General features: G+C 45.7%; 1 protein-coding gene across 2 annotated transcripts in view; it reads left to right on the top strand.

The window, feature by feature from the left end:
- The window catches only part of EBF2 (EBF transcription factor 2), a 197277-nt gene that overhangs the window by 85236 nt on the left and 99075 nt on the right, over positions 1-12966 (top strand). The window lies entirely within an intron of this gene.

Raw genomic sequence — 12966 nt, 5'->3', positions numbered from 1 at the left:
TACCGCCCTCGGTAGAGTGCCGTGGCGTCACACGGCTCACAGCAACCTCTAACTCTTGGGCTTACGCGATTCTCTTGCCTCAGCCTCCCGAGCAGCTGGGACTACAGGCGCCCGCCACAACGCCCGGCTATCCTCATCCATAGTTTTAAGAGTCTACAACAAGAACTGAAAGAGAGAGGGGAAGATACTTTTAAGTATACTCGATTAATTATGTCTACTGGTTTTCTAAATAATCTACCAATGGTTCTTCACTGCTGGTAAGAATTCTTACCAACCCAACAGCTCCATCTCTCTGGAGACCTGTTGATGATACTGTAGAAAAAGACACAGTGAAAAGACTAAAGGCTCTTGAATATGTAAAATATTTTCAGTGGACCATTTCTTCTTTCACTAATTGATCTAGCATGAGGAGCATTCACAGGTGTCCCCCAGCAAAGCAGGAAATGCATAGTAATTGAACCTTCTCCATGGTACTCATCACCACTGTTGGTGTGACAAATGGACTACCCCACAATTCTAATCCCTCACCCATTTATTTCACTGGGGAGATCTGATAAATATTTATTCTGGCTCTTCATTTGCATGTGAGGGTTGTGTTCAAAGGCAGTTCCAACAATGGGTAGCACTTCTGGTCCTACAAGTGTGCTTTTAGGGGCCATGTGTTGAGCGGTGGGACAGAGCCCCCAGTAGTGCCCAGGGCAGAATTGGTGTTTCATTTGGAATCCCATTTCTTTTTTTTTAATTTACAATAACTTTCTATTTATTTATTTATTTTTATTGTTAAATCATAGCTGTGAGGAATCCCATTTCTTTAGAAGTAGACTGCCCATCTGATGATAGATGTTCCTTCACTCAGAAACTCCAATGAGGCCAGGACGTTGAGTCTTTCTACGGACGTTGAGTCTTCCTATGCCTTTGAGCAAGGGCTCAGTCTGCCTGTCATGCCTCAGAGACCCCAGGCCTGGAGGAACAAAGTGAGGTACACACTCATTTGCTGCGTGTGGCCATGAAGTCCTTCCTATTCCTCCCTCCTCAGATACTTGAAAGATCATGGCTTCCAGGCAATAGGTGGGTTCAGTTATGTTAAGCGAAAAAGCCAAGCACAGAAAGACAAATCTCACATGTTCTCACTCATAGTGGGACCTAAATATTAAAAACAATTAATCTCATGGAGACTGAGGGTAGAATGATGGTTGCCAGAGGCTGGGCAGGGTAACAGGGATGGGGGATAAAGTGGGATGGTTAATGGGTCCAAAAATAAATGAGCTAGCTAGATAGAATGGACAATATTTGAGAGTATGCAAAGTGACTATAATCAACAATAAGTTAGGGTTTAGTTTAAAATAACTAACAGAGTGGAATTGGAATGTTCCTAACACAAAGAAGTGAGAAATGCCCAAGGTGATGGATACTCCAATTACACTGATTTCATTAATTCACATTGTATGCCTGGATCTAAATATCCCCTGTACCATATAAAGATATACATCTATTATGCACCCATAATAATAATAAAGAACAAACAAAGAAGACCAAAAAAAAAGGTGGGTTCAAGGGTAGCCGTAACAGAAGCCAGGAAAAAGACAAGTGGGCTGGGATTTGGGTTATTTATGTTTATTTGATCCTAGGCTTGACCTTGGGCGTGTCTCTGAGCTGTTGTCCTCTCATCTGTAGAATGGGGCAAGGCCACCTAATTCCGGTTCCTATTCTTGAGGTTATCTGGCTACACACACTTTCACACACACACACACGCACACGCACAGTCATTCACATATACCCATATGCTTTTTTAAAACTTGACAAATGCTTTCAGATCTTTGGCATTATACATGTATGAATTATGCTACTGAAGACACTCTTGGCTCCCTTTGGGTCAAGAGAATAACCCAACTCCACTCTACCAGAAGAAGGACTTTGCTCTTAAAATGTGAATAAAATAAATAAATGAAAAGTAATGTCTTTGAGGCACACGGCACATCTGTGCCATAAAACCGTGTGAGAAGGAGCCTTGCCTTTGCCTGCCTGAGATGTAATGTTATTTGTGCTGCAAGCTAGGCAGAGGGAGAATGTGTATGAGAACATTTCAGACTTAGTGAGATCGAAGTTTCCTCCTGGACACAAAAGGTTTTGAATGCAGCTTCAGAGAAGGAATGCAGCCAGAGAACCCCCAGGGTCAGGAGGCCAAAGGCTGGGTGGACCAAGAAATCTCAGCGTGATGGGATTTCAGAGAGGCCACTATACTTTTTAGCAACTGCAGCAGAGATAAATGGGATGACAGATAGTCAGAAATGTCCTTAAAACACTTGGGATGGTTCACGGTTTTTTGGCCCTTCGATGACACTTGTTTCAGCGGCAACCCTGTTAGCCCCTCTGTTTGGGGGCGTCGTTGGCCATGTTTAGATGGGCCTAGGAAGATTTAATTCTGTGTAATGAAACCCAGAAGGAAAGGATGGGGAAATAGAACTCAGGGGTAGACATGTCAGGACCTGAGGTTCCAGCCAAGTGGCTATGGTGTGAAGGACAGAGCTGACCAGTGAGTTGTGGATTCAGCAAAAAGACAATGAAACGGGTGGCGCCTGTGGCTCAAAGGAGTAGGGCGCCAGCCCCATATGCCAGACGTGGCGGGTTCAAACCCAGCCCCAGCCAAAAACTGCCAAAAAAAAAGACAATCCCACAACAGACTAGAACCAAACCCACTGTGGGAAGAAAAAATGGTAGAAAAACAGTGTGATTCATTTGCTTATAAAAGGATATTTTTAAAGATTAGTTGCCCCCCTTCACACCCCACCCCCCTGCCCCAGAAGCCAGAATAAAACCAATCCTAGGTTGCTTTCTTGGTCCACAGAGCAACCCAACATATCGGAGACATCCCTGAGCCTGGGAAACTGAGTGGCCATCGCTTTAGCTCTACAGACAGTTCAGCCTCAGCTCTTTCCCCCCAACACCATGCTTTGTCATCACCCATTCCCTGAGTCCCACTTGTTGAGACTCCCAGTCCTGACAGCAGTTTAGCATAAGCAGCGCTGATCATGCCACTTAGGGGAGGGTAAACAAAGCTTCCAGACTCCATTTTATTTTTCCTGTCAAAAAAGAAATGGAAAGAGGCTACTTCAGATTCTACTGAGTAATAATAAAGCTAGACCTACTGGGTCACCATATGTGGGGAAAAGTTCTCTTGGGCCTTAGTGTACACACTTGGGGAGGGAAACAAAGAAAGGGAGAGGGAGTTCTGCTGGCAACTGTCGTTAGGTAGTGTAAACAATGGCCAGTCCCTGGCATGAAGCGAGGGCTCAGATTCCAATAGCACTCAATGGGGAGCCTTCCTTAAAAAATTAGAAGAAGCTGGGCTGGAGTTGGTCCATGCTGGGAAGGGCAGAAGAAGCAAAAACAAGAGTAAATGAATGGAAATTAAGCAGCAGGAAATGGGGATTTGGCACAAAGTTGGAATTTGAAACTGCAGAGAGGTGTCAGTGATAAGGTTGTATAGAGTTTCTGGCCAAAAAAAGAGCGAGAGAAGGAATGCAGATGTGTTCATTGAATAAAGTGCAGATGGAGAAAGGAGCAGGAGGGAAAAAAAAAGGCCGGGGAAATCGTAATGAGTGGAGGTGCACTGATGTTGAGCAAAGCTTTAAAAATTATTCTCCCTCTGTGTCTGGATGGAATTACAGGTCGGTTCACATTGTTCCAATCTACTGGAAAGATTAAGGCAGTGTTTATTTACTTTTACCTTTTCCTGCTCTGGGGAGAATGGGCTGTTAGTGCCATGTGGCTCTGAGGGTGCTGGATGGGCTGAATCCAGGTGTGAGTCTCTGTCTGGGATGTGTTCAGCAAGGGACTGCATCCATCAGCTCCTCTTTGGTTAGAAATCACTGGAACATCTCCGGAGAGCCCTTAATCGCTGTGCAGGGTCAGGATCTGACCAGGGAGTTCATGAGAAAGACATGAAGCAAAGAGATGTGACCCTTGTATAGACCCACTGTCTCCATGGGCTGTGGAAGGACGCCTGACCATTTGGGTTCTAGCTCCTCTTCCGTACGCCCCTCTGGGTCCCTCTGTGGCTGAAGGCAGTCTGCGCATTGCAGGACAAGCCTTGAGTTTAAATACCATCGTATTCGGGTTAACTAACAAGAAGGCTAGAGTCGGTCTTTATAGTTGTGCCTTGGTCTCCTTAATATCTTGTCCAGCTTGGGTGTAGTTAAATAATTCAAAGGGGCTGGGCACGGTGACTCACACCTGTTAGCTTAGCACTTTTGGAGGCCGAGGTCCTTTTGAGGATAGGAGTTCAAGAGTAGCCTGAGCAACATAGACCCTGTCTCTGCAAAAAATAAAAAATTTAGCCAGGTGTCTGTAGTTCTAGCTACTCAGGAGGCTAACGTGGGAGGATTGCTTAAGCCCAGAAGTTCAAGACCGCAGTGAGCTATGATGTCATCACTGCGCTTTGACCTAGGTAACAGAGCAAGACCCTATCTCAAAAAATACATGCATACAAATTTGAGCACCAAGCCAAATACTAGTGTTCCATAGGTGGTGGGGATGGGAGGCAGTGAGAAGTGGTGAAGAGGCTGCCCATCAGGGCATGGAAAAAGATCTCCAATGCTGAACTAGGTGATGGGATGCTATACAAAGTCACTTTACCATCTTTAGATGGCGATTTTCCCAACAGGGCCAAGAATGACCTGATGGATTTTAAAGCCTCTGTTGGTTTGGTGAGACTCTAGTAAAGATGGATGTGTAAAAGTACTTTGCAGAATATCCTGTTACCTTATGCAGAGTATCATCATCATCATCATCTGTGGGTCAGATTTGCCCTGGGAATGAAAATAGCCATTTTAGTGAAGAGGCGCGGTGTTGGGAGGCAGGAAGGCAGCCTGACACACAATTCCGGTAGCCGTCTTCCTTTCGAACAGTGAAGGGGGGGGGGTGCTTTCTTGATGTACATGTCTGACCCCTCCGTCCTGTGCTCCTAAAGCAGCCGTGTAAGGCACAGCAATAAACGTGGCCCTTGCCAGATAGCTCCAGTCCCTCAGTGTGGACCCTGGTGACTGGACAGCAGTGGACAATGCGCCAGCCTGGTTCCCTCCACTGGCCCAGCAATGTTTCCTTGTGCTAAGCACAGAGGTCATGTTTTCTAGATCAGTGCTGCTGACTTAATAGTCTGGGTCACAGTTCAGATTGTTTGGCATCATGGGAAAAATACTATTTAAACCTTAGCATGGACAAATGAAAATTCTGAGGATTGCAGAGTAGGTGAGCATTAAAATGTCTCTGTCACAGTGGTACCATCTGCCCAGGAGAGCCCCATCCCGGGACGGCCCCCACCCCATCTGTGTGCTGACCCTCTTGCGCTGCCCGTTTGGTACTATTCTTATTTGGGAGGAAAAAGAGGCATATCGAGACCTCAATTCTTTACCTATACTCACCAAACACGGAAGGCAGCCAGGAGGAGGACTGTCAGAGGTGCCGACCTAGACAATGTAGCTGGGTAGCTACACCCTTGAACATGGCAGTGGATGGAGCTATTGAAAATATAAGTGGGGGACTCCAAGCTCAGTCCTATTTCCTTCTTTCATATCCTTTCTTCTCCTTTTAAAAAACATCGATAGGCTACATAAAATGTAGACAATGTGTCAACGTGACAACATTTAAAACTATTTTTATGAAAATCTGTTTTCATTTTTATATATTCCTGTGCATGAGAATATACATTTGCTATATTGGTAAATGTTTACAAAATGCCTCCCTAGGTCATTAGTTTTTTCAGGTCCCATCTCCCAACCCGCAAAATGCTTAGAGGCTCACAAAGTACAGAAAACCTACACGTAAAATATTTCTGGAACTTTTCTCTCCTCTACTCCCTAGGCCCCCAACCTCATTTAGGTAGCCATCTCTCACTGTGGCAAATATAATGGTCTCCCAGCCAACCAGGCCCTTCTTGTAACCCCAGAATTAACTTCCAAAAGCATTACCTTCAACTCCTGCGGAGGGAAGCCGGCCCTGGTTTCTCCTGTTCACTGCTGTCCACACTGTCCTGCTTTTCCTGGGGTATCTTCGATGCTTCTTCCATAAGGCTTCTCTGATCTGGCTTGTAGACTGGCTCCTCTGTATCCTCAACACAGGGACCTCCAGGTCTCCAGCCAGCTGCAGTCACCATGGTGAACAAATTAGGTACAGCTCCTACTGCGGTGGAGGGAGAAGACAGCCATCGCATAATTAAAGTGCAGTGAGTGTTAGTGTCCTCCAGATCTGTGGGTGCTGTCGCAGCAAATAACTAGGGTACCAACTGCTGCAGGGAGCTGGGAGGGCCCCAGGTGCTAGAGGGAGGGATGTAGGCTGGCCCCTGGAGAGAGGGGCTGGGGTGACGCTGGAGGTAAGTTGGGGGTCTTTCCTCAGAACACCCCTGAATGATGGGTACAATCTGCAGGTGGGAAATGATGTAACATTTCCACCCGGATGATTCCTTCACTGACAGCCTTTGAAATAGATGGATTTTTCTTTTCTTTAGTGGCTGGGAGCATGAGGCATTTGTGAGAATTGAGGTCCCTCGTGCTTGCCCTGTGGGGTTTCTCTCCCTGAACCTGTATCTCTGGTTGTCAGAGATTCACCTGACCCAGCAAAGATCAGACTTGTCTCTCTGGACCTAAGGAGGGGCCACTGAGTAGCAAGATGCCGCTGGCGGTGCAGACCCAGGTGATGTATCTAGCAGCAGGAAACCGCCAGGGCAGCCCTCCGGGAGGCTGCGGATGCTGCCCTGGAACCTCCAGGAAAGCAATTTGGGTTCCCAAGTAGCCCGACATGGCTCTTCCTCTGCCTGAGCTATTTTGAGACTCTCCCGCCATCCTTTTCTCTCCCACACATACCCTTAATATGATTAGAATATAGCTTGTTCCAGATAACATATGTTCTTGTAATTATGTTGCTAGCATGATAGATTATTTATTCTACTCACTTCTATTTTTTTTCAAGTCCAAGTTCTGTATACCAAGACTGAGGAGCTCGTTTAAATAAAGAGATACTAACACACCTTGACAGCAGCCTGTTAAAAAAAAAGGAAAAGCCCCAACCTTTAAGAGGTTTCAAATCTGCGTCCCATCTGTTTAATATGTAACCTAATGTGCTGCTGGGAGGCTCGGTTTCCTAGCAGAGAAGGAGAATCAGAAGCTCTGTTTCCAAAGCTGTTGGTCTCTGATTGAGACCAACAGAGAGGGGTCTTTGAGCTTTGAGCTTTCAGCCCTGCAGGATGTGCCCTGCCTGGGGACCATCATTCACCCAGAGGGGTGCTCAGCGAGTGGCTTCAGAGCCAGGGGCACTGGAGCCAGAGGGGACACCCACAGCCCTGGGGACCAGCCTTCTCCTATTACTGATGGGGAAATCAGAGGTCCCTAGCACAATGTCATGCTGTTGGTGATGTAGAGACTCAGTGAAGACTCAAGACCCCAATCAGTTGCCCTGACTGAATTCCTTTAGTATCTTTTTCCTCTATGTGGTGTGGAACTGGAAGGTCAGTGGAAGTGAGTTCCACTAGCCAGTCTGGAAGGCAAGCAGAAAGCAGGAATCAGCTGCCCCAGCCTGCTTCCTATGGCTTATCCGGGGAAGAGCAGATTCCCTCTCTTCTCTCCTGACGAAATCTTAGAAATTCAATTAAATCCAGTAAATGCCTATATTATTACCTTAAGGAAAGCCGTGTTTTCATTCATTCCCTAGTAATTCATTGAACCACTGTTTGCTGAGAGTTTAGGATGTCTCAGCTATTGAGGATGCAGTGACTAATCTCAGCCCATGGAGTCTCTGTCCTCCAGGGCTTTTGAGGATAAAGGATGGACAACTAAACAGGTCATGACAGCCCGGTCATTACAGTCAAAACCCACAGTGGTGTGTGCTGTGCTATGATGTGCACACTGTCCCGCGGACGTACAGAACGGGACCCTCCTCCAGGCTGTGTGAGGGCTGTGGGTCTCAGAGTAGGCACTTTTCTTTTAGAGATCAGATTCTTGACCTGTGTCTGAGCTAGGTGGTCTCTCTGAAGTTTGTTTTCCTGTCCTATCACCCTGAATATGGTGGGAGGCTGTCCTATAGAGAATGCAGGAGTAGTAAAATTAGACAGATCCCAGCCTTCCAGGAACTTAACGCCTAAATTAGGAAAAGAACCTCCTACTTACAGAATAAGCAGGAAAAGGTCCAAGGCATTCTGCAGTTCTGAGCTATGTTATTTGATGTAACAGACAAAGAAACTACTAAGGAACTCCAGAAAGGGGAAGAAGCAGACTAAGTTGGAGTGGGAGAGATGAACATTCCCTGGGCTTTAAATAAAGTATAGGATTTACATAGAAGGACAGTTGGGGGAGGGTATTAGCAAAGTCTGCAGGATGGAGTGAACCTGACAGGCTGGAGAAGACATGATTTATAATTGTCCTTAATCTAATGACTGTCCAGCCACTTGGTAAAATCACCATATGCATAGGGTGAGCAGGTGTTCCCATGTGCCCTGGACAGTCCTGGTTTACAGACCTATTGTCCCGGTGTAATTATTAAGAGTCTTCTTTGAAGACACTTCAATGTGTTCGTGTTTTTAGAAAACGATTGAAGAAAGGCATCCTTTCTGACAAAGCCCAAGTGTTACTTTTGCCTGTTTCTCTTTGGATGCACGTGCGGAGCCCATGCGTCTCCTTCCTGTGCCTTTGCTACGGCCACAAAGTGAGGGAAACGCGTGTTGCTTTCATTTCTTCCTAGGAACACAGGGAGCCAAACACAAGTCGTCTTCCAGCTCGTTACTTCCTTGGTAGAACCCGGCAGTCATACACCCTTTGCTGCAAAGAAATAGAAACTCGCTCATCTTTGCTCTGTGGGTGTCCTCTCTCCTTCCCAAGTGAATTTCCAGTTCTCAGCAATTGCTCTTTGTCTAAAAGGGCTGGAGAACGGAGTTGGATGATTGGAAAGAATTTAAAAATTCCTTGGACGGAGGCATCATAGAAATAACAGGTGGCCACTGGGAAGTGAGGGGGCGGATTCCGTCCAGTGGTGGCGCCATTTATCATGTTCAGCTGGGTGGGCCAACGAGGATTCTGGAGCAGAGAATAAAGGACTGGAGGTTGGGGGGCTCGATCCGGCTCTCCCTGCTGGTCATCTCAGCTGGAACAGGCCTGGGCTCCAGCTCACTCAACCGCTTCTCAGACTCCCTCCCAGCAGCAAGGAAGATTCTAGTCTCAGGCACCGTCACCCCAACACCTATTTATGAGCACTAAATTTGCAAAAATAATAAATGAAAATGAGGTTGTGTGTCATTTCAGCATTCGGTGTTCTATATAATGAAATAAGATGGTGATATCAAATTACTGGCTAGTTTAATTGCCTGGAAAAATTAATTTCTAAAAATGCCAAATAATTTCCAAATCAGAAAAAATAGGAAGGTAGCATCTATTTTTGATTTTCATTTGGGGAGCCAGCTATACAGAGGATGTGTGTGTGTGTGATTTTTTTTTTTTCCCTTGAAATCGTATACACACTACTTTGTCCTGGGCTGGAGTATCAGCTCAGGGAAAGGGATGTCAGGGAGGAGGAGGACCTAGTATTTTTTTTATTTTTGAATTGTACTTTTATTCTGGTTTCTTTTAATTAATTTGCGTTAAAGTTGTGGAGGATTGGCCTCAGTGGTGAACGGCTTTGCCAGCCTGTGAATTATGTGCATTTCTGGTGCAATTCAGAAGACCAAGTTACTAAAAGACTTCAGAAAGTTTGCCCAAACCCCAGGATTGGGGTCTGTGCCTGAGGCAGAGTAAGCAGGGTGAAATCTTTGACCCTGGGTCTGTGGTTTAGCAGACCCCCATTATTCACCTTGCTCCAGTAAGACCTACTCTTGTGCATCAGTACCCAGGTGCCCCAGTGGTTCCTTTCTCCCCCTCTTTGATCCAACTAGATGAGATGTTCAAGGCGGTGGCCAACAGTGGCTTGGATAGCTGTCTCAGCAGCCTGGAACTTTCTGGAACACAGAAGTGTTTCTATTCTGAGGACCGGTGGGTTGTAGATGCATCCTTTAAACCAAGACTCCCCTTGTGCTCTCCAGCCCTTTTTACTGGAACGGGAAAATGAGGCCTAATTTATTGCATTTCCAGTGTGCAAATCTGACAAGAAGGGGGCATCAGTGAAGGCGGCCATCTTGCTTTAGCAGAATGTGGAATTGGAGAGGCCACTGCAGGAGCTTAAAGCAGGTTTTGGAAAAGTAATAGAATCTAGTCAGCATTCTGTTATTCATCAGTCAGTGGCAAAAAGGAGGGAAAGCCAGCTCAGGGGGGTGGCATCTGAAATGAGTCACTCTTTTTCAAAGTCGGTCTTCAGAGGACATTCGTGAATACATTTCTAGACAAGCTCTGCCGTGCTGTCTACCTCAGGTAAAACTGAGATCCACTTAGTCCTGTGCTTAGTGGCATAATTTTCATTTCTAAAGCTGATGAGGTTAATATTTGTAGAAATAATGATTTAGCCTTTACCTGATTTAAAATATTTCACCAAAAATGTCAGTCTGTGTGGTACTGATGGGTGCCCCTTGGCCAGCTCTAGGCAAAACTGTGTAGTAGGCCAACTTCATTTTCAACTTCCCCGACCGCCTCTCAAAGTGGTCAGTTTCCATCCTTTCAGGCCACCTGTCTTTTCTTTTCCCCACTCCCTGACCCTCTACTTCCAATACTATCCTTCTAATGCCCTTGATTTTTTTATCTTTTTTTTTTTTTTGATAATGAAGGAATGATCTAGAAACCACATTCAAACTAAGATATTAGTGACTTCTTATATTGTATTTTTAGGGGTATTGTGTTTTATAAGAGCCCCACAAAGAGGACCACCTTTAAATCCATGTAAGGAATCTCCAACAGGTGACTTGTGGTCATTGATAGGAAGGATGTTTTGTCAAGACCTACCTCTCACAATCTTTTATTTATCCCCGTTAGGGGTTAATCTCTGAGAGGTTTAGGCTCATCAAACCAAAAGAGGACCCCTGTTGAATATAAAAAAATATTAAAAAATGTTCAGACTTCCAGCATGCTTATGGGGATACTTTTAATAACTGTTCATTGAGAAATTGGAGGAGGCCGTGTAAAGTGGTAGTTGCAAAGCAAGCTGGAGTCAGAATGCTTGCCCTGAAATGCAGCTCCACCTCTTTCTAGCTGCGTGACCTTGTGTAAGTTACTTGACCTCCCTGTCCCTCAGTTTTCTCATCTGTAAAATAGGAAGAATAATGGGAATGTACCTCATTGGGTGGTTGTGAGGATTAAAGAAGCTAATGTATAGGTTGTATCTAGAAAGTGCTTGACATGTGGTGAGCATTCCATAAGGGTATCCCTGATGATCGTGATGAGATGATGAAGTGGTGATGGTGGTGAGGACCGCAAGCATTTGAAATGTAGGGAAGTACATTTGTGTAAGTCCTAGTACTTTTTCGGCTCTTGGTTTTTGGTGCGTGTTTGGATTCCTGGATGATTTGCAGTGACCCCACAGCCGCCCAGGGGTCTGCCGCCATTGTTGAAGTTTGGATTAAAGCCATGAAGGAAAAGCTGAGGCAGTCAATGCCAATGTAGGATGAGATTTTGGAGCTCCCATAGTTCCAAAACCCAGGAGTTCTGTGAGATATATTCATCTTTCAGTTAAGGCTCTATTTATTTCCCTTGTGTTTGGAGGCTCTAGGAGGGAACCACTATTTCCTTTACTTTATGAGTCATGGTTCTGTTCTGTCATTTTGGGAAGGGCCTCAGGCCCTCAACAGTGTTATCACTGTACAATTACCTTGAGTGAAGGCGCACAGCAAAGAGCATTTCCTTTCTAATGTAGTTAGAAGTGTCTCGTCAGTTGGAGATTTAGGAATGCGATTAGGAATTCCATTTCCTAGTCAAAAGAGGTATAATTGGAGTGGGACTCTGAGCCCATCCCTCACAAGGCCTTGTAACTGGGGAAGGTGAAGCCGAGAGCTCATTTGCTTCCTCTGGATCAGAAGGGTTTCTGGAAAGGAGTGTCATCTTCTAAGCTGTGCTCCCCAAACCCTAGAATTAACTGGTTTGCTTCCTCCAAGGTGACAACACCTGCTCTCCAGAGAAATAACAAGTTGGGAGTTTTTATTTATCCACACAACCCTTGCTCTGGGATGGGGATATGCGGTAAGAAAGACACTATATGTTATCACTTTTGGTTTCTTCAAGACAAGCCAAGGAGAAACCAAGAACGCTTGTTTCCTTGGGGTTAATCTCTGATATGATTGATCTGAGGATCAACCAATGTAGAGGAGGCCTGCAGAATGATTCAATGAATACATGAGTGATTGGACAACTAAAGCCCTTAGGAAGAACTTTCTGGCATCACACATGCCCTTCAGAAACATTTATAACCCATCTTCCACGTAATAGACTTGGTTCTGTAGAAAGTCATGTGTCACAGTCCCTGTGCTCTACAGCTGGGGAGACAGATGAGAAAACCGAAAATGACCTGAGAGCATGTCTGTAAGAGGTCTGTGCGAGATGTATAGAAAGTGCGCCGAACTCTGCCTGGGAATCAAAGTAGAATCTTGGACAGTTTCTCAGAGTGGGTGATGCCCAGGCTGATTGAAGGTGTTACCTGGGCAGGAAAGGAAGGCACAGCATCCCAGGGAAGGAGCACCCTCCCCCTTTCCATGTGTAAGAAGGGAGAGCTGTGACATTGCAGAACCTAGGTAGGGTTCCTGGGGGTGTAAAAAGCCCTAAGGCTGGAAGGGATCATCAAGGGAGTCTCAGGCCAAGGACTCCAATCAGAATGCAGTGGTGTTGGGGGCAGGTAGTCAAGGACTGAAAGGCTTAAGGGGGCGTGTTGACTGAACTTGTCTTTCCCCAAGGCCAGAGCACGGAGCCTGGATCCATGGGGCAGACAGCTAGGGATCATTCAGGCAAGAAGATGTGTATGAGGACAAAGCAGATAAGATCGCATTGGATTAGGGAGGTTTGTTAAATAAGTAGA

Source organism: Nycticebus coucang, chromosome 24, assembly GCF_027406575.1.
Source record: "Nycticebus coucang isolate mNycCou1 chromosome 24, mNycCou1.pri, whole genome shotgun sequence".
Taxonomy (NCBI): Eukaryota; Metazoa; Chordata; class Mammalia; order Primates; family Lorisidae; genus Nycticebus; species Nycticebus coucang.
This window is presented reverse-complemented; position numbering and strand designations above follow the sequence as displayed.